The 21,872-nt window shown below is 43.2% G+C and overlaps 1 non-coding gene across 1 annotated transcript; it reads right to left on the bottom strand.

The window, feature by feature from the left end:
• Positions 1-21,505: 21,505 nt before the first annotated feature.
• Positions 21,506-21,577, bottom strand: Trnad-auc. Its single transcript has one exon. It is a non-coding gene; the product is annotated as a tRNA-Asp (tRNA).
• Between the last annotated feature and the right edge of the window lie 295 nt (positions 21,578-21,872).

The raw sequence follows: 21,872 nt of genomic DNA, 5'->3' as shown, positions 1-21,872 counted from the left end.
CAGGGAAATCGTTTTATGTGGAGATTTCCTGATGAAAAGTTAGGATATGGTGGTGTGCATGTTTAGATCTGTCTGCATGTACTTCACAACTATGAGTTCCAGCTGTACTCACTTGTTTCGAGACAACTTCTGACAGGTCAGCATCAGAGCTGACACAGTGTATGAAAAAAAAGAGGCTAGTAGATTTTAGGTCCGCTTATTCTTGACACTCCATAACGTGTCAATGTGTCACGTGGATGTCCACAAGGTTTACAAAATATTGTTCACATGGACTCACCGTACTCAGATGAGCAGTTACATGTTTGTCTTTAACACTAATCTTGAGTTACATTTTTACTATGTAAAGAATTTATTTATCGAATGGCATAATGAAGTAAAGCTTCTGGAAAAGGGATTTAAGTAATTCCGGGACCTTCTTTATATCTGATATTAACGCTGTCACCAACGAGAAATTAGTATGCAAATAGTTGAACATTCCGAAACGACTTTTTAATTGCACGTGGAAAGAAAGCGCGTGCATTTGACATGGTATTACAAACTTTACGTAATAATCCCCTGACCGCATGGCGCAACAATAATGGTTTATTTGTGCTAATATGATCGTAAATAACGCTGTATTATCAGATTTGATATTACTCTATTAAGTACGGGATGTACAATTTATACATATTTACATCCTCCTTCATGGTATACATTTCCTGCCGTAACGAAATTGTTAGGTTTGTCTCATTAAAGATAAGCGCGCTGATCACTATAATTCAGCCACTCAGAGCATGAAGTCAGTTCTTTTTTCTCGTTGCGGGTGGAAGATAACAGCTTACTCTCGACAGCCTCCAGTCCTAAAAAGGAAGTTCTGTTAGCTTAACATTTTCTCAAAAAGTTAACGCCCATCTTAACTGTCTCTAGCAGTAATTGTGGCGGATTCACTTGCGGACAACTCTCTTGCGTTCCCTGTTGCTGAGTAAATCAGTGACATTCGTTCCAAACTGCATTAATTAGCTTTCAGATCTAAAGCTGACACATTACATCGAATAAAGGCCTGTTTGATACTGCTACTGGAAACACTGTCTTAAACAAGTGCAATCATCTTTCCGTAACATTTCTCATCACATGCTGATCAACGTACCGTCCTCTTGTAGACAAACTAATAAGAATTAAATTCATATTATGCAGAGCAGTGGCGAATCCGCAGCAACATGGACTTCCTCGTAAGCTACAGTTGTACCAACCAGTCTCGATTCGACTGACAGGGAGAGAGAAATGCCTCTAAAATCTTCACCTGGTTAGAATTAACTGCAGGAGTGTAGCGATTCTCTAGTCTGGAATGCTAACAATCCGACATTAATATGCTGATTAGAGCATCAGGAAAGGCTGACTACAGAGTCGCTAAGTACCATTTACTAGCTCGCATTGTGAACTACTTCTTGAAAGTCAAGATGGATCATGGAAGCAATAAGTATCACCTCGATTTGGCAGCTTCATTGCAGGCCAATCATCTACACGCTGTGAGTCCCCGGTAGCTGAGTGGTCAGCCAGACAGAATGTCACTCCTAAAGGCCTGGGTTCGATTCCCGGCTGGGTCGGAGACTTTCTCCGCTCAGGGACTGGGTGTTGTGTTGCCCTAATCATCATCATTTCATCCCCATCGACGCGCAAGTCGCCGAAGTGGCGTCAGATCGAAAGATTTGCACCCGGCGAACGGTCTACCCGACGGGAGGCCCTAGTCACACGACGTTTTATTTACGTCTGATTACTTTTCAAATATCTATGATAGTTTCCAGAACGAAATTTTCATTCTGCAGCGGAGTATGCGCTGATATGAAACTTCCTGACAGATTAAAACTGTCTGCCGGACCGAGACTCGATCTCTCTTATTTGATAGAGCACTTGTCCGCGAAAGGCAAATGAGCTTGGATAGCTCATTCGGTAGAGGACTTGCACGGACCGAGACTCGAAATCGGGACCTTTGCCTTTCGCGAGCAAGTATTCTACCGTTTGAGCCTGGATAGCTCATTCGCTAGAGCACTTGTCCGCGCTAGACAAAGGTCCCAAGTTCGGGTCACGGTCCGGCACACAGTTTTAACCTGCCAAGAAGTTTCATTAATGTAAGTTCTAGCTTGACTGAAATGAGGTCTGGGAGAAGTTGTCATTGCGTGAAATCATACTCGCATCAAACTATCTAAATAACCTAAAAAGTTATTTTAAAAGTATTTGTGGTTTTATTAACAACAAAGACGTCACGTGTTTGGTCGGACGTCACTGGGCATTTGACACCAGAGAAAGCTGTGTTTGGGGACGATTCTGACTTGATTCATATCAGCTGCCCACTGAAAAATTCATCTGAATAAGCACATACAAAATGATTACGTCAACGTCTTTTACAATAACAAGACGCCTGCACCACAGCTATAAAGCAACTCTTACTTGTTTTTTGAGTTTTTGTGCTACGAACCCCTCAGTCTAGATCGCCGGTGCTGGACAGGTGAACTTACTTTCTTTCTGTTGCATTCGTAGGGGAGTCCGTTGATTTCTCTGCCAGTGGTGTGACATCAGGTGGAAGTATTTGTTTTCGAATTTTCTGTACTGTATGTACGTAGACATTTCGATCTAAAGATTGTGAACCTGGGATGATGCTATACAATCCTGAGCAATCATTATTATGAATTACGACATTGTTTTGTGTATAAGAGAGGGAAAATTCGTCTGCAATCCTTTGAGACTTCTGTTCTGACTCTCAATTCCTGTAGCTTAGCATCGTTAACGACATTGGAAGATCAGTTTGAAGACGTTTCAATTTACGCGCCATTATTTGCAGTTTTGCATCACAGAAAAGTCGAACCTTTGGACTCTCAATTTGTTCTACGAAGTCCGATTCACCTCATTCAATTAAATGGAAGTTATTCTTTGCATTGTATTTAATAAGAACTAGGGCCGCCGTTACCAGACTTACCTCCTCGCCAACGTATCTGTGATGCTTGACTCTTCGATCACATTTCACCATCATATGCACAGCTGTCCTGGCTGCATGCAGACAAGCTCAGAGATTTCCACTCCCTCTATCTTCTGTACTGCCCTACCAACGTACAGTGTCCCTCATATCTCTCCTCGACCTTGACGCTCTTGTCTGAACGCGTCAGATGAAAATCGTTTCTGTCCCACTCCAACGTTCATCCACCTTGTCGAAGTATTTCTCAGTTGCAGGAACGCGACACAGGAACAATATCTCGCGTTATATCAGAGAACTTAATAACATATCCAGCTTCAGAAGCAGTAAAGCAACATTGTCTCTGTACGCACACGTTAGCTTTTTACATCCCTGTTTCCAACATGATCCTTCTCATTTCCTAGTACTCTTAGCCGATATAGTCTCCTTAAATCTCCTTTTCCCAGAACTCGCTGTATCAGAGAACATCTATTTTGTAAACCTATAAATTCTTCGTATATCTGCCACTATCATTATTGTTATTAATGTCACAACTATTGTCATTATTATTATTATTATTATTATTATTATTATTATTATTATTGGTGATGCTATCAGTGTTAGTGGCTGCAGTACAAATAATGCCAGTATTAACTAATTAGTTCATAGTCATTATAATTTACTCGCACCTCCACTTCAGACACTCAAATCATTTCCGAAAGAATAGATACCATCTTCATATATACACAGTAAAGGCTCACCGGCCATTTGACCATCTTCTTCTGTGCGGATGCACAAAAAGTGCCCGAACTCTTACGGGATTCGGCAAAAAGCCGCGAGTACTGAGTATAATAGTCGAGGGCACTATGAATATAGTGCGGGACAATAAGTTGAGAATGTGGGTCTCACGGGAGCCGTGCCGGAGATAATTCCCTGCAGTCGCACTATCCCCTGTGTCCTCGGTGGCTCAGATGGCTGCCGGCACGGTAGCGCAGCGTGTTCGGTCAGAGGGTTATCTACCCTCTGTAACAAAAAAAACTGAGTGAATGGATCACCGAAGAACCTTAACGGGTGTCATCGGGCGTCCGCGCGGGACAAACTCAACGAACAATACATAGAACAAAATGAGACAAAAAGAAAAATATATGGATAGAGCGTCTCCCATGTAAGCAGGAGATCCCGGATTTGAGTCCCGGTGGGGGCACACATGTTCAACTGTCCCCGTTGACGTATATCAACGCCTGCATGCAGCTAAGCGTAGTGATTTCATTGTAGTTTAATCCAACTACATTATCACGACCAACCGCAGTGGAAGATGTAATTCTTTGGTCTAATTTTCTGTTATACTTTTCATGTTTAATTCCTGCCGTGGACACTATGACTCACTGAGACTTCCGAGCAGTTAAAGTTCGAAAGAATACTACGTCAGCATTTCAGAGTAAAAAAATTCTAAATTTACTTTTCCTTTTTCTAAAGGGACGAGTTACATATATCAATGCGTCACAGCGAGTTACATAGTTTGGATATTTAGCGCTCCTGCAAGGTCTCTCTCAGAAGCTGAGTGGGTGAGGGGGCAACGAATATTTAAAGACGGGCTTTACATTCGGGATCCTAGCAGAAAAAAAACATAGCGAATATTATCGTTTGTTAAAGATTATTATTTTCCAACGTTGTTAATTTATGCAGTTGCCTCTGCCAAATTATTGGGTTGTATTTTGAATAATAAAACATTTTATGTCGATTTTTTTTCAGTCTGGATAGTGATACCCTTATTTATTAAAATAATTAAACTAAAGCGAACAGTAAACGAAAATTTCACTTTGCTACACTCTCGATGAAGCAGACATAAGTGTAATGACAGAAAGAGTTCCTGTTTGAAAGCCACTTACCGCTAGCGCGTGGGCGCCTAATAAAAGCCAGAGCAGTAGATAGAAGTGGAGCAGGAGATTAAACTGTCGAAGAGACCATCAATGAGTTCGTCTGGAGAGATTTAAGGAAACTGTAGGGAACCTAAATCATAATCTACGGATGGTAATTTGAACATAACTCTTCCAGAAAGCAAGTTCGATGTTTACGACTTTCCTCTGCGTAGACGTTGAAGGTGAGTTGTTACTCCTGCTATCGTAAATCATCCGCAGAGGAGTAAAGAAAATAATGAATGATAATGGTCCTTAGGATGTAGAGCGCAACAACAATTGCAATATTGTACCATTTGTCATATTCGTAAGATAAAAATTAAGTGTTAATTACGATACAGATGAAAGAATGTTCCACTTCCGCCTCTCCATCTTCTCTGAGCGAGCGTTGCTATTGAGAGTATCCGGAATTCACTGCAGACAATACCGTTGACTTTTGTCAGTGACATTTCAGACCTCCATGTCTCAATGCTCGGCATTTTTCTGCCTTGTAATGTTTCTAACGACATAGTACATGGTTACTCATAGGTAACTCCGAGGTTTCAGAAGACGACCCATACTGCGCGCCATGGTATAGTTTGAGACCACTTCACCACGGGGCAGGCATGTCAGAACATGTAGACAAAACATCCGCTCCATATTTTTGAAGGGCGCGCCTGCAGATAGGCAACCCAGAGACCATACTTCCAAAGCGCGCTGCTGTCGTTGCACTTTCCCAGGCATCTGCATCAACATCAACATCAGCATCGGCAGCAAGCAGCAGCAGCGACTTCAGTGAACTGCACACACGTGTTGACGCATCCACCATCATAAACAGTGTCCTTGTTGAGCACCTGTAATATGAGATAAAAACTTTGAGAGATGCTGGATCCACTGATATTTCCCGTATGTCTTTTACTTTTTCGTATAGTCATCTTCTGAAAACCTGGAGGTACTTATGAATGAGCCTGTAAATTCTCATTACTGAAACCTAAATTTCTTTTCTTTCTTACTTGGTTGTAAACTTTACTTTAAACAGTCATAGTAGATTGAAACGTCCCCTTAGAAAAATTTATGAATTATTGCGCTGATAAACCTCTTACATTATTTGATTTTCAAACAGCTGAGCAGAACTGAGCGTACACAGACATTATGCTCTTTACCTATTCTGATCAACACTAAACTGACACACAATATTTTTAGCGCAACGCAATCTGACTTTTAATAATCCCTACAAAAGAATGGCCCCGACTAACAATAACCTATACCTTTCATGAATCACTCACCTCACAAAAATCTTCGTCACTCGAACTACTGCAATACAGCGAGCGCCACTACTGCCAGCTAAATAAAAGATTCTAACTACTGAAGGGACCTACTATTGATAGGCGTAGTTAGCAAATGAAAGATTTTGTTAAAGAAGAAACAATGTATTTACCTTAATAGTGTTCAAAAGCTATAATATATATATATATCAGTTCATGACATCCAGTCTTACAAATTTACTGTCTGTGATGGACACACGTCCAGATCATCCGCTCTCAAAACTCCGCCATCTCTCTCCCCACATCCACCGCTGCTGGCGGCTCACCTCCAACTGCGCAACGCTACGCGCTGTTAACAGCCAACTGCCCAACACTACAATGGCAAATATTCCAACAATGCCAACCAGCCACAGACTGCACACAGCACAGCCAGTGATTTTCATACAGAGCGCTACGTGGCGTTACCAATATAAAACCTGAACACCCTACTTACAAGATCTACCAATGTGTAGCCAAGTGTCACATGTGAGTGGTGTATAAAAGTAACCAACTTAGTGTGTAACCTGCGCAGATAGTAGTTTTCTATTTTTTCAGTAATATGTGATGGTGAAATTAACCAAGTTTTATGCAATATTTGATTGTAGAGTAAATAGTAGATATTCTGTGAAAAATTGCAAAAGTGATACACTTGTTACGATTTCGAAAGCTTGTGTTTCCACACTGACGCTGGTAGAGCGACAGATAGACTATCAGTGAGAGTCTAAGAATGGTAGTGATCGGTGTCTGATGTGTGGTGCGGGTGCGCTAGACTCTCGATGGTTGAGGTATTTTTTTTTTTTCTTTTCAGTTTTCAATCCTTAGTCATTAGAGCAAGATGGCCTCTTGCAGAATTTCTTTCCAACCAAATATTCTGGCAGGCTGAAAGTGTAGCAGAGAGTTTCTCATTCGGGGAAAATGGGGAGGAGACTTCCAGTTACGGAAACCTCCTGAAAACCAAGGGACCTCCCAAAAACCTAAGCAGTAACAGGCGTGGATCCCTGGGTGGAGAGGGTAGGGGAAAGGGGGTATGAGTATTGCCCACGAAAGAGAAGATTCCAGATTTGAGTCCCAGTCTGGCATATTGTTTTCAGCGTCTACATCTAATACTGTTGCTGTTCGTACATTTATTAAGGAAATGTGTTCTGATATGTACCACATCCGCCATTTCCACATTTCATAGTAATGCATTCTGCTACTATTACATTCAACCCCCCTCCACCGCATTATATCTTTCAATTATGTTTATGAATCTATATTCACAGATAGAGGTATACTTGTAACATACTTGTCTAATACCTATTCTTTAGCGTTCTGTGTAGTACCTTGCCAACCATTCCTGTGCGTATTCTATGTTGGAAAGCTTGTGTCATCAATCTTAGTCATATGGTGATTCCTTTGCTTGCCTTTTCGCAAACTTCGAGCTGTTCTTGGGACACCTTCAACAACCCACTATTTCTCTGACTGCGAAAAATTTGTCTCTACCTGTCTGTTTTCTCAAGTAATCATGTTTCCTCTCTAGCAAACTGGTTGCATAGAAGAATGTCAAAAACATCGATATTATTTTGTGGGTATCAGTACCACCCACTTGCCTCATGGGGTCAAAAAATGAATGCCAATAATGTGTTGTATCCTGCCTAGTAGTCAAAATGGGTTGCCTAGCAAACCTGCTTCTCGGATCGCTGAACAATTCAAGAAAATACTGTTGAAGAGTTTTATTACAGAAAAAAAATGACAATACTCAACATTGAGAAATACATAGATGTGTCGCAAGCAAAGGGTGACATGCAACGTAATCAGTGTCCTTCAGTGTAACGATTCCAGTACAGGTGAAGCAATACAGTGGATGCTTCTATCTAGGTCATAAGTCTTGACGCTTCTGTAGAACTCGTAAAACTGGCCGCGAGCAGTCGGGAGCGGCGCTTATGTCCTCTTCGCCTAGAGGCCGCTGCTGTTGCATTGTCGTCCTAGAAAGGGGTCGGTCAGCGTGTTATTGGCTGACGTCTTCTTCATAGCCCTCTCTGTTCTAACGTTCCCGACTGGCGTGCCGGCGCTTGACTTTACGCCAGAACGTAATCTACTTATCAAAATCCAATAAGCATAGAATATACGCCGCTACAAATATTACAGCTGTCACAATGTCACATTTGTTGTCTTCACCAACCCACAACAAACGGTCGGATAAGTTCTTAACGTAGACTTGGGATGGCAACACAGATCAGTCTCTCATCACAGTCTGCATTTTAAAAAATATTGTAGAAGCATAATAACCGTTGTCAGTATTCCATTCTGTCTCTACGCTCATATAACGTCATAGGCTACAACTTCATTATGTCGCCGACGTTTGGTGTCTGCAGGTTCAGTCCTCTCCATTTCGTAATTAAACCACATTGTGTGGAAAAGAAAAGTGGAGTACCAAGAAGTAGAGGAGGTGATGAACAAGAACCTAAAGGATTGAAAGTGTATGTGCTATTATTTCAGTGATTAAAATATCGAGTCAAACTTACAAAGAATCTGGCAATATAAGACCATTTATCAGTATAACGTTGCACCCCTTCTGGGCTGGATGCGTGCACTAACTCGGTTGGGAAGACTAACACAAAGACACTGTATCCTTTTCGGAGAAAAGGTCTCCGAAAACTGTTATGTCTGGTCCTCAATATCCTGGATACTGGGGCTGGTGTGGAGTCGATGTCTGAGCTGGTCCTACAAGTGTTCAGTCGGAGGCAAAACTGGGGATCTTGCCGGCCACAGGAGTACCTCAGCACCAAGCAAACAATTCCCAGAGACACGTTTCATGTATGGACGCGTACAGTCATGTTGATAAAAGGCACCACACTACTATCACTTGAGAGGTAACACACGAGGATGCTGTACGTCCGTGACATACCATTGTGCAGGCACTGATGTGAAGAGGTTACGGTGTGATTGGTGCACAACTCGAGAGTTCTCCCTAGTGACGGTCAGATGTGGTAGAGTATGCCTGTCCTCAAATTCTCAACTACTGCAACAGCGGGCTGCTATCACTTCCGAATGACCCACAAACCTCGTGTAGAGGAGTGTTGGACGAGGATGGGCTGTCAGGATGGGCCATATTAAAACTCGTCAGAGTTTCCCAAGTGATTTATTATTTCCAGCTACAGTGCCCCCATTCCTCTCAGTCTGTGTCACCAGGTCCCGCAATGCTGAGGACACCACTTCACTGTCTACGAAATGGCTTGGCACAGAACAGCTGCCTCAGCTGTGTGTCGGCCTTGTATGGCCACGGAGTTGTGACGATGTCAGGATGTGCCATCAGTCGACTCAGCAGTCTTCGCCCCTGCCACCTTGGCGCCACTGGCTGGAGCCGCACTGTGCCCTGCGGCGTGGCTAAGATTGTGGCGACCACAAGTTGCTCCGAGTCATGTAACACCTGGGTTGGGCCAGTGGGTCCCTTCTGCGTGTAACTTGCGCCATGCAAACCACTGTGTTTACTCTTTTCAGTGAGTCTAAGGCCCTGTGGCCTCCATTCTACTTCACAACCGCTGGTAGCGTAACTTGCTGTCAACAGTCCCACACCTGGCTGTAACTTGTGTGCTCAGAAATATTGCACCAAAGCTAACCTTTTCCCATCTTAAACAGTGGTGGTGCTGCTTTACTTGATACTGTGCGATTCGAGCACCCTGCGGAACTGAGACCAACGATGACACCCCTTTCAAACTCTGTTAGAGGCTGATAACGCTGTCTGACGCGAGTAGGCACCATGCTCTTCACGATGATCACTCAATGGCTGACGCTTTTGAGGCCATTATATACTACATCAGGCCTGGTAACATAACTAAACACTAACAGCGCTAACTGGCGACCGTTCTACCTGTCACAACTCTAGCCATTTACATACCTGATGTCTTCTGGGTGCTTCACTTTTTTTAGCAGGCAGTGTATTTGGTGTGCAGACATTTGCCATGGCTGACATTTGCCATGATTTTACCTGCTCCGAAGGGTTGGGTCCCTTGTCTCCGCCTCCCCCTCCTCCTCCCCCTCCCCATCCCTCTCCCCCTCCCCCTCTCTCTCCTCCTCCTCCTCCTCCTCCTCCTCCTCACCCACCACCCGACCCACAGTAAAAGTACTTACTGAGCCTTTCCGCTGGTTTACTTAATATAGGACCAGAATCTCTATGGATTTTCCGCCACATTTCTAGAGAGAGTTTCGTTGTGGAAACTATTAAATGCATCTCTCATTGATATCCGCATCAAATTTCGAGCCTTAGTAAAACTTCGCCAATCTTGGAGATTTTACTCTCGTCTAAATTATACGTTCCTTTTTCGGTTCTCCTGCAGCAGCTTTCTGTCGTGTTTTGTTTACCATGGGGGATCAGTTCCGTCTGTTATTAATTTATATGGTATGAATCTCTCGAGTGCTGTTGATAGTATTTCTTTGAATTTAAGCCACATATGGTCTTCACTTACACAGTCTGGAAGGATTGGAGACACTCTTGGAAAGACGTCAACCAATTTTTAGTTGCTTTTATAAATAGATATATTTAGCGTTTAGTTTTGGTGAATTTCTTTGTTAGGGAATTGAGCCTCGCTACGACTGTGTGTTCACTAATCCCTGTGTCCGTTGTGATGCTCAGGATTATTTGTGGCTAAGAGGTCAAGTGTGTTTTCGTAACCATTTACAATTTGAATGGCTTCGTGAACCAATTGTTCAAAATAATTTTAAAAAAGCATTTAGAACAATTACGGAAGTTGTTTTCTATCTACAATAGGGTCTGAGAACGTATTTTTGTCAACATACGGAAGGTAGATTGGAGTCACTGCCAACTGTTGGGTACCTATTTGCGATGAGACTCGAGTTTTCTTTGAAATGTTCAGCAAGTGTTTCATCTGAGACCGGGGGTCGGTAAAAGTAGCCAGTTATTAATTTATTCCGGTTGTCGAATATAAACTCTGCCCATACTAAGTCACAGGAACCACCTGCTTCAATGTCGCTTGTGAGCTGGAACAGACATTACATTATTTTTCCTTAAGTTGTGCTTCTTGTTTCTGTTGTAGTGAAGATCATTACAATTACGGCTTTTCCCTCCAAAACCTAGGATGCTTTCTCTGTGACCCTGTAAATACCAGAGTTAAAGAATGTAGAACAACAACATACGTTACAAGCATAGCGTTCTGTACTACTTCATTTCCTTATTTCTAACATTTTAAAATTGTGCGTCAACCTTAGATGACATGTCAATCATAGATGTTGTTATCTCTGTTTATGTCATGTTTTGAACATTGTCCAGCTACATTTTATTAACTAATGTTTCGCCGCAAGGGATATCGGATTTTAGAGAGTAAATTAATATGGAGTATGTCGTTCTTCTTTTCAAACATTCACATATCAATTTCTTCTTTCCTTATTGTCTTTTGGGGATGCAGTTGTAGTACTTAAAGTAGGCACAAATGCAGTGATCAAAAAGAAATGATAAGCGTACATTGGCATCCTTTTTATATCGTTCCTTTCTTGTTCCTCCCATGGCGATGGACTGTTTATTTCGCAATCAGTAAGCGTGAAAGGAAGCTACCGTACAGACAGAGGGATCTGTATTTATACTTGGCAGAACTAATTACATACTGACATAATCGTCGGAATTGCTTTCTTTTCGCAAAAGTCGTAAATATTTCGATTTCGGTGAAGAAGCTCTGTAATTCGCCAAGATGTCGAGGAAGAAGGTCCCTTACGTGCTGGTTATATCGAATAAGATGTGGAGACGGCGGTTTGAAAGCGGACAGAAGTAGTACGAGGAAGGGTGTCCCTTACCTGAGGGATCGCTACTCAAGATATCTGGCGAAGGGGCAAGTGTAGCAAATGTCCGGCGTGGCCAATGTTCGGCATTCCTGTATTTATTCGTTTAGGTGCGAGGCGCGTATCATTACGAAAAGGCGAAATTGGTGGACTGGTTTAAGTCAGTAGTCTGCGTGTATGTTGAACACGAGCTGGCCCACATGGAGGGTTACCGTCCGCGGAAAGTAAGACGGAAAAAGACACCTAATCACTACTGTGCCCTAAGTGAGTGTTTTACAATCCGGCGTTTATTTTCCTTCGTTTGACACAAAACGAACCGGAATTAAGCAGCTTTATGCTGTGCCGTAGTTCCAGTTGCCCGCAGGCCCGGGCGCAGCGTAGCTTCGGTGGGAACGCGCGTGTGTCGGCGGGCGCCGTGTGGGAGGAGGGTTCGTATAATTACGGGGCGCGCGGCCCTACGGATCGTCGACCGAGTCCAGTCTCGGCAGGTTCCCACAGCGGACCAGCCCGGCACGGACGGCGGCCGGGGTCGCCGGGGTCAAACCGCGCCACGCAGCACCACCCTGGCTGGACGGGCTGCTGCGCCGGCGCCGCACGCAACCCCTGGAGCGGCACGCCAGCCAGCCTGCCCGGGACAAACACAGGCGTGAGCGCTACGTTTCTCTATCACTGTTTCCCTCCACTGCCTGCTGTACTGAACGTAGCGCCGTAACGCAGGAGGCATTTAAGGGTTTAACCGACCTTATGAATACTGGCCACAACAAGTTCGTTCTGTCTCCTGACCTAGTTAAATTATATCACAATAGTGATTGTGTGTTATGGCTTCGCCATTTGGGCTCACAGGCTTCCATTCGTAAGGCCCACCGTGGCCGTGCGAAGAGTGCAAACGTGTTTCCCTTTAACGATCAACAGTTGCATACCGCACATGTCCTAACAGTGTACCACTAAAGAGGGCAGGCAGCCAGTAACCGGCTACAAAAGCAAAATTAAACAAAAATAGCTGATATTCTCGGACGCCACACGCACAACAAGAAGGAAGTCGGAGAGAGAATACTGGACGTTTGCCATGAATACTGCAACACGGGATACACTACACGGAGGGTTCACGAATGATTGCCAAATGTAAGAGACCATATAAAAATCAAACATATAAATCCGTCAGGATTCTTGATGTACTGATGTCCTGCAAATCTCTGCAGTATGGGAAAGAAGGCCTCTCCAGAAAGAGAATCTGGGGAGATAATCAGCTCTCAATCAAAACAATTTGCAATATTATTACAAGGGAGACAGGGCAACCAAGAGTACAGGATGACGGCATTACCATCAAAGCGAATGGAAACTTGACAAACAACAAGCTGGAAGTCGAAAACATTTTGAATAATCATTTTTTTTAATGTTGTAGAGAAAATGGGATCTAAATGTTCATCAGAAGAAGCAGGGCAGTTAATGGAAGAGGCCTTACCCACACAATTTAATACAATTGAAATTCCACCCACCTCTGCTTCTGAAATTAGGAAGATAATAAACTCTCTCAAGAATAAAAGCTCACATGGAATTGATGGCATTTCCAGCAGGATAATAAAAACTTCTTCCGAAGAGATAAGTGGGATTCTTAGCCACATATGTAATAGCTCTCTGAAGCAGGGTATTTTCCCAGATAGACTGAAGTATGCCATTGTTAAACCACTGCATAAAAAAGGGGATACGTCTGATGTCAACAAATACCGCCCAATCTCTCTTCTAACTGCCTTATCCAAAATTCTTGAAAAAGTAATGTATTGTAGAACAGCTTCACACCTTTGCAAAAATAAAGTTTTAACAAAATGTCAGTTTCGTTTGCAGAAATGTTTCTCAACGGAAAATGCTATATATACTTTCACTAATGAAATATTAAATACTCTGAGTAACCGGAAGTCACCCGTTGGGATTTTTTGTGATCTCTCAAAGGCTTTTGATTGTGTAAATCATGGAATACTTCTAGATAAGCTCAAGTACTGTGGTATGAATGGGACAGCGCTCAAACGGTTTAAATCATACCTAACTGGAAGAGTGCAGAAAGTTGAAATAAGCAGTTCACATAATATGCAAAAAACTGGTGATTTCTCAAACTGGGGAGCAATCAAGAATGGGGTGCCGCAAGGTTCGGTCTTGGGTCCTCTGCTGTTCTTAATATACATTAATGACTTGACATTCTATATTCACGAAGATGCAAAGCTGGTAGTTTTTGCCGATGATACAAGTATAGCTATCACACCCAACAAACAAGAATTAACTGATGAAATTGTAAACGATGTTTTTCAGAAAATTATTAAGTGGTTCTCTGCAAATGGGCTCTTATTAAACTTTGAGGAAACATAGCATATACAGTTCCACTTGGTAAATGGAATGACACAATTAATAAATATAGACTTCGATCAGAAATCGGTAGCTAAGGTAGAATATTCAAAATATCTAGGTGTATGGATTGATGAGGGGTTGAACTGGAAAAAAACACACTGAGGATCTGCTGAAACGTTTGAGTTCAGCTACTTATGCTATTAGGGTCATTCCAAATATTGGCGATATGCATCTCAGTAAATTAAGTTACCATGCCTATTTTCATTCTCTGCTTTCTTATGGCATCATATTCTGCGGTAACTCATCATTGAGTAAAAGAGTGTTCATTACACAAAAGCGTGTAATCAAAATAATTGCTGGAGCTCATCCAAATTCATCCTGCAGACACTTATTTAAAGAGCTAGGGATCTTCACTGTAGCCTCACATGAAATTTGTTATTAACAATCCCAACGAATTCAAAGGTAATAGCAGTGTACATGGCTACAACACTAGTAGAAAGGATGATCTTCACTACTCAAGGTTAAATCTAACGTTGGCTCAGAAGGGGGTAAATTATGCTGCCACGGAAGTCTTTGGTCACTTACCTAGTAGCATCAAAATCTGACAGATAGCAATACAGCATTTAAAAGGAAATAAAAAGAATTTCTGAATGGCAACTCCTACTCATTAGATGAATTTTTGGATGTAGTGAGTGGGTAATTCCCCCCCCCCCCCCCCCACCCACACACACACACACACACACAAAAATCCAAAATATTAAGTGTCATGTAATATTTTGTGTAATGCAATATCTTGTATAGACACCTTTTATTAACCTGACACGTTCCTCATCATTACGAAGTGTCGTATTCACGATCTATGGAACAAGTACTAATCTAATCTAATCTCGTGAACACGTCGACTCTCACACATATGTAAATATGGCTGCAGTGTTTCAACAGGCACTTCCATCTAGAAATTGAAGTGACCTGCTACGAGACAAAGCTTAATTTGCTATTCTGAGCAGATTCTGCGATGCAATCTTGCTAAAAGCCTGGAACGACTTGGTAAAACACTTGACTTGACAACACACCTCGCTATTCCGCCTCGGACGGGACTCGGACGCCATTAAGTCGGTGCCGCTGGTCCTTGGTTCAGGGTGATGTCCTCGACTTGGTTATAGGGCGAAGTAGACGCAGTGTAATGGACAATATTGTAAAATATAGTAATAGCGCCTATAGTACAGTAGTTTCGTTGTTTGTTGCGTAAGAGTGAGGGTGTTGAAACCAAAAGTAAATATATGTGTGGATGTGTGGCAATGTTTTCTCACTAGACAATAGCAGGCCCGACTCCCGTGCCAAAGGGAGTAGCCCGGCGAGTCTACGTGGCCTTAGAGTAGGGAAAGAGTATTGGAATTAGAGTAGGGTGGTAGGTTTGTAATGCAAGAAACTCCATGGCACAACAGTATGGACACTCTTAGTGGAAAGCAGTAATTGTGTAGGGCCCATTAATATGTTAGGTTCAAATGGCTCTGAGCACTATGGGACTTAACTTCTGAGGTCATTAGTCCCGTAGAACTTAGATCTACTTAAACCTAACTAACCTGAGGACATCACATACACCCATGCCCGAGGCAGGATTCGAACCTGCGACCGTAGCGGTCGCGCAGTTCCAGACTGTAGCGCCTAGAACTGCTCTTCCACCCCGGCCGGCAATGTGTAAGGGAACGGGCTTTTTAATGTAATAATGAGATGACAAGACTTTAATCAACGTCAGCTTTCTTTAAATGAGGAGGAATACGAGGTGTTATCCAAAATATTCGAGAATATCACCCGTAAAAATCAGGAAGCTTGCCTTACATCTTCATTCGCACCGCCACCTTCATACTAGTCCGCTTGCGTTTGTATGAACGCTTTCAGCGGTTTTTTGCCCATTCTTCAAAGCAATACGGGAGGTCTGGTGCATGAATCGAGTTCAAAATTAGTTCCCACGCTGCTTGAATCTTTTCTGTGGGGTCAAAACGCTGCCCTTTCAACTTCAGTTGTATTTCCAGGAAGAGAGAAATACCAAGGGGCCTGTATCAGGAGAGTAGGATGGATGAGAGACTGTTGTTACGTTGTTTCTTGCCAGGAATAAGCGAGTGTGCGCATGCGTTATGACGCAAGACACAGTCTTTCTTGTCCCATCTCTCAGGCCTTTGAAGTATTCTCTTAGTCTTCCCAAAACTTCACAGTGGACAATCCACGTGGTCTCCTAGCACAGCACATCGCTATTGCTCCCGTCACCGGCAACGGCTCTTTTAAGGACTACGGCACGACTCTTTCTCCTGGCGCCAGAGATCGTGTTCTTTGGTTTGCGATTCTGGTGGCGCCAGGGCGCGGCTGCTGCAGAAAGTATGACCACAGCGAGCGCCGCTGGCAGTGTGTGAGGTAGCGACAGGTCAGTTCTAGGAAGGAAACGAACGAGGCTGGTCTGCGAGGAGCCAGGTCTGTGTGGTCTCACGGAGTTGGTGTGGAGCGATGCCGAACGGACAACGGTCAGCAGGGACGGAGCTGTCTTCTCTGGTTACCAGCAGAAACCTGCTTTGTAGGCGACAAACGACTTCAGCAGATTACAAGCAGCACAGTCAGAGCGCTTTTGGAGTAAATGCTTGTATCCTGTGATCCTGGGTTCAAGTCAAGCTACAGTGCCGTGTGCAACTGTGTGAGGTCGCTTTAAGTGCTGGCAATTGGAATTCATTGCGCTACGGAAATTTGTGAGCGTTCTGTAACGGCTTGTTTGTGGATTGTACTGGGAGCGTGCCATAGTGCACGGTATGGCTGTAAGCAAGCCTCTGAAGTCAGTATATGCTAGCCGCGCGACTAGGTTGATTAAATGAGATCTAAAATTGTTCCTACGAAGGTCACTCCAAAGTAAATGCACACTACTTTTGTAAAAATACAGTTTTCATTCTGCATGTGTGAAACTTTTACAGTGTGTAGATACAACCTTCCCTCTTGTTTTAAAACTTTGTTCAACCCGTTCCCGTGAGTGGCGCCGTCACAGCATGTCTTCATGATGGCTGCTACACTTGATGTTCGTCAGAAGCAACGTGGTGTCATAGAATTCCTGTGCCGTGAAAACGAGACAGTGGGAAACATCCACAAGAGGTTGAAAAAGGTGTAGCGAGATGCTGCTGTCGATCGCAGTACACTTAGTCGGTAGGCAACCAGGTTACGTGATGAAAGTCGGCACGGCAATATTGAGGATTGTCCTCTCAGCGACAGGTCTCGTACTGCGCACACTCCAGACAATGTGCAGATAGTTAACGAATTGGTGACTGCTGACAGACGCATCACAATGTACGAATTGTCACGCTACGTTGGGATAGGGGAAGGAAGTGTTTGCAGAATAGTGAAAGTGTTGGCGTTAAAAAAGGTTTGTGCCAGGTGGTTACCCAGGATGTTGACAGTGGCTCACAAAGAAACAAGAAAAACGGTATGAAGCGAACTTTTGGAACAGTACGAGGATGGTGGAGATGAATTTCTTGGAAGAATTTTGACAAGTGATGAAACATGGCTCCATCATTTTTCACTATAGACGAAGAGGCAATCAATGGAGTCGCATCATGTAAATTCACCCAAGGAAAAAAAATTTAAAACCATATCTTCTGCTGGAAAAGTTATGGCTACGGTGTTTTTCGATTCCGAACGACTCTTGCTTGTGGACATCTTGTCAAGTGGAACCACCTTAAACTGTGATGCATCTGTGACGACGCTGAAGAAACTTCAAGCTCGACTGAGTCGTGTTCGACCACATCGGCAAAAGCAGGATGTTTTGCTGTTTCACGACAATGCACGACCTCATGTCAGTCAAAAAACCATGGAAGCGATCACAAAACTCGGATAGACAACACTGAAACACCCGCCTTACAGTACTGACCTGGCTCCATGTGACTACCATCTCTTTGGGAAACTGAAAGACTCTCTTCGTGGAACAAGGTTTGAAGGTGATGACTCCCTTGTGCACGCTGCCAAACAGTGGCTCCAACAGGTCGGTCCAGAATTTTACCATGCGGGTATACAGGCGCTGGTTTCAAGCTGGCGTAAGGGAGTACAGAGGGTTGGAAATTATGTGGAGAAATGAAAATATTGTTCGTAAAGGATGTATCTACACACTGTAAAACTTTCAAACTTGTAGAATAAAAGATGGATTAAACAAAAGTGTGCATTTCTTTTGGAGTGACCCTCGTATTACAACAGTGGTTCTGTTCTGAAAATAGTAATTTTGAATAGTGCTATGATTTTGTTTTTGTCGAATCAGCGTTTCACTTAAGTGTACTGAATATCGTTATATTGTGTTATGTGATTGATATAATGGCCTCTTATTTGTTGAACTCTCAGCAACAAGTAATCGTCAGCTAATGACGAGCATCAAAACGGATACAGGGATTGGCGAACCCAGAGTTGTCGTAGCGAGACTGAATATTGTAACTCCCAAATCCTCGAAAAATAAACGCAAAATATGTCTATTCAAAAAAGCAGATAAAAATTCACTTGACGCCTTGCCGAGAGACAATCACTACTCCCTCCAAATTAACAATGCACCGGTAATTTTTGACCAGATGTGGTTTGAATTCAAAGAAATAGTACCTTCACAAATTGCGAGATTTATACCTAATAAATTAACAAACGACGGAAATGACCCCCCTTGGTATACAAAATGGATCAGAACACTATTACAGCGCCATGTCACTGGTTGTGCGGCCCCTCCCGCCAGAGGTTCGAGTCCTCCCTAGAGCATGGGTGTGTGTGTGTGTGTGTGTGTGTGTGTGTGTGTGTGTGTGTATGTTGTTCTTGGCATAAGTTAGTTTAAGCTACTTTAAGTAGTGTGTAAGACTAGGGACCAGTGACCTCAGCAATTTTGACCCTTAGGACTTCACACACATTGTAAGTAGGCTGTTTAGATTTTCTTACTGGTAACGCCATGTAGCGCTCTGTACGAAAATCACTGGCTGTGCTGTGTGCAGTCTGTGGCTAGTTTACATTGTTGTCTGCCATTGCAGCGTTGGGCAGCTGGATGTTAACAGCGCGTAGCGTTGCGCAGTTGGAGGTGAGCCGCCAGCAGTGGTGGATGTGGGGAAGTGAGATGGCAGATTTTTGAGAGCGGATGATCTGGATAGAGGCAGTAAATTTGAAAGAATGGATGTCATGAACTGCTATATATATTATGACTTTTGAACACTATTAAGGTAAATACATTGTTTGTTCTCTATCAAAATCTTTCTTTTGCTAACTGTGCCTATCAGTAGTTAGTGCCTTCAGTAGTTGGAATCTTTTATTCAGCTGGCAGTAGTGGCGCTCGCTGTATTGCAGTAATTCGAGTAACGAAGATTTTTGTGAGGTTAAGTGATTTGTGAAACGTATAGGTTAATGTTAGTCAGGGCCATTCTTTTGTAGGGATTTTTGAAAGTCAGATTGCGTTGCGCTAAAAATATTGTGTGTCAGGATAAGCACAGTCTTGTATAATTTTTCTAAGGGGACGTTTCAACATTTGAGAACACTATTGCAGAAAGAACGAAAAACAGCATGCCAAATTTAAACGAAAGCAAAATCTCAAAGACTGGCGATTTTTTACAGAAGCTCGAAATTTAGCGCAGCCTTCAATGCGACGTGCTTATAATAATTTCCACAACAAAACTTTGTCTCGAAACGTGGCAGGAAGTCCAAATAGATTTTGGTCCTATGTGAAGTATGCTAGTGGCAATGCTCAATCAATGCCTTTTCTGCGTGATGCCACGGAGATAACCTCGATGACGGCAGTGCCAAAGCAGCCTTCCGCAATCATATCACCAAAGAAGACGAAGTAAATTTTTCGGAATTCGAATCAAGATCAGCTGCCAAGTCTTCCGGTCCAAGCCGAATACCAATTAGGTCCCTTTCAGAGTGTGCTGATGCAATAGCTCCATTCATAACAATCATATACAACCGCTCCCTCGACGAAAGATCCCTACTCAATGACTGGAAAGTTGCACAGGTCACACCAATACTCAAGAAAGGCAGTAGGACAGATGATGGTGGTAAGTTCCTATGGGACCAAACTTCTGAGGTCATCGGTCCCTAGGCTTACACACTACTTACTATAACTTAAACTAAGTTACGCTAAGGACAACACACACACACCCATGCCCGAGGGAGGACTCGAACCTCCGACGGGTGGAGCATCGTGTGCCGTGGAAAGGCGCCCCAGACCGTGCAGCTACCACGCGTGGCAAAAGGCAGTAGGAGTAAGTAATCCACTAAACTACAGGCCCATATCAGTAACGTCGATATCTAGCAGGACTTGGGAATACACATTGTGTGCCAACATTATGAATTGCCTTGAAGAAAACGATGTATTGACACATAGTCAACACAGGTTTAGAAAACAACGTTCTTGTGAAACCCAACTAGCTCTTTACTCACCCGAAGTGTTGAGTACTATTGACAAGGGATTTCAGATCGATTCCGTATTTATATATTTCCAGAAGGGTTTCGACACTGTACCACGTAAGCGGCTAGTAATTAAATGGCGTGCTTGTGGAATATCGTCTGAGTTATGTGACCAGATTCGTGATTTCCTGTCAGGGAGGTCACAGTTCGTAGCAACTGACGGAAAGTCGTCGAGTAAAACACATGTGATTTCTGGTGTTCTCCAAGGTAGTGTTACAGGCCCTCTGTAGTTCTTTGTCTATATAAACGATATGGGAGACAATCTGAGCAGCCGTCTTAGGTTGTTTGCAGAACACGCTGTCTTTTATCGACTAATAATGTCATCAGAATATTTAAAAAAATGCAAAACGATTTAGAAAAGATATCTGAATGGTGCGAAAAAAACGAAAAGTGTGAGGTCATCCCCGTGAGTGCTAAAAGGAATTCGTTGAACTTCGGTTACACGATAAATTGGTCTAATCTAAATGCCGTAAATTGAACGAAATACCTAGGAATTACAATTACGAATAACTGAATTTGGAAAGAACACATGTTGTGGAGAAGACGAACCAAAGACTGCGTTTTATTGGCAGAACACTTAGATAATGCAACAGATCTACTAAAGAGACTGCCTACACTGCGGTTGTCCGTCCTCTTTTGAAGTACTGCTGTGCGGTGTGGGATCCTTACTAGATAGGATGAATGAAATGAGCGTACGGCATTGTTGGCCGAGAGGCTCCATGCGGAGAACTTCGGCCGCCGTATTGCAAGTCCTTTTTAGTTGACGCCACGTCGGCGACTTGCGGGTCAATGATGATGAAAATGATGATGAAAGACACACGACACCCAGTCCCCTGCCGGGAATCGAACCCGGGCCCCCTGCGTGATAAGCAGAAACGCTACCGCTACGCTACGGAGGCGGACACCAGATAGGATTAACGGAGTATATCGAGAAAATTGAACGAAGAGGTACTCATTTTGTATTATCGAGAAATAGGGGAGAGAGTGTGGCTGACATGATACAGGATTTGGAGTGGACGTCATTAAAACTAAGGCGTTTTATCGTGCGGGGGGATCTTCTCAAGAAATTTATATCACTAGCTTTAGACTCCGAATGGAACAATATTTTGTAGACGCCGACGTACATAGGGAGAAACGATCGTCGTAATAAAATAAGGGAAATCAGAGCTCGCACGGAAAGATACAGGTGTTCGT

This window comes from Schistocerca americana, chromosome 5 (assembly GCF_021461395.2).
Source record: "Schistocerca americana isolate TAMUIC-IGC-003095 chromosome 5, iqSchAmer2.1, whole genome shotgun sequence".
NCBI lineage: Eukaryota > Metazoa > Arthropoda > Insecta > Orthoptera > Acrididae > Schistocerca > Schistocerca americana.
Note: the sequence above shows the minus strand (reverse complement) of the source record. Positions and strands in the feature narration are given on the sequence as shown.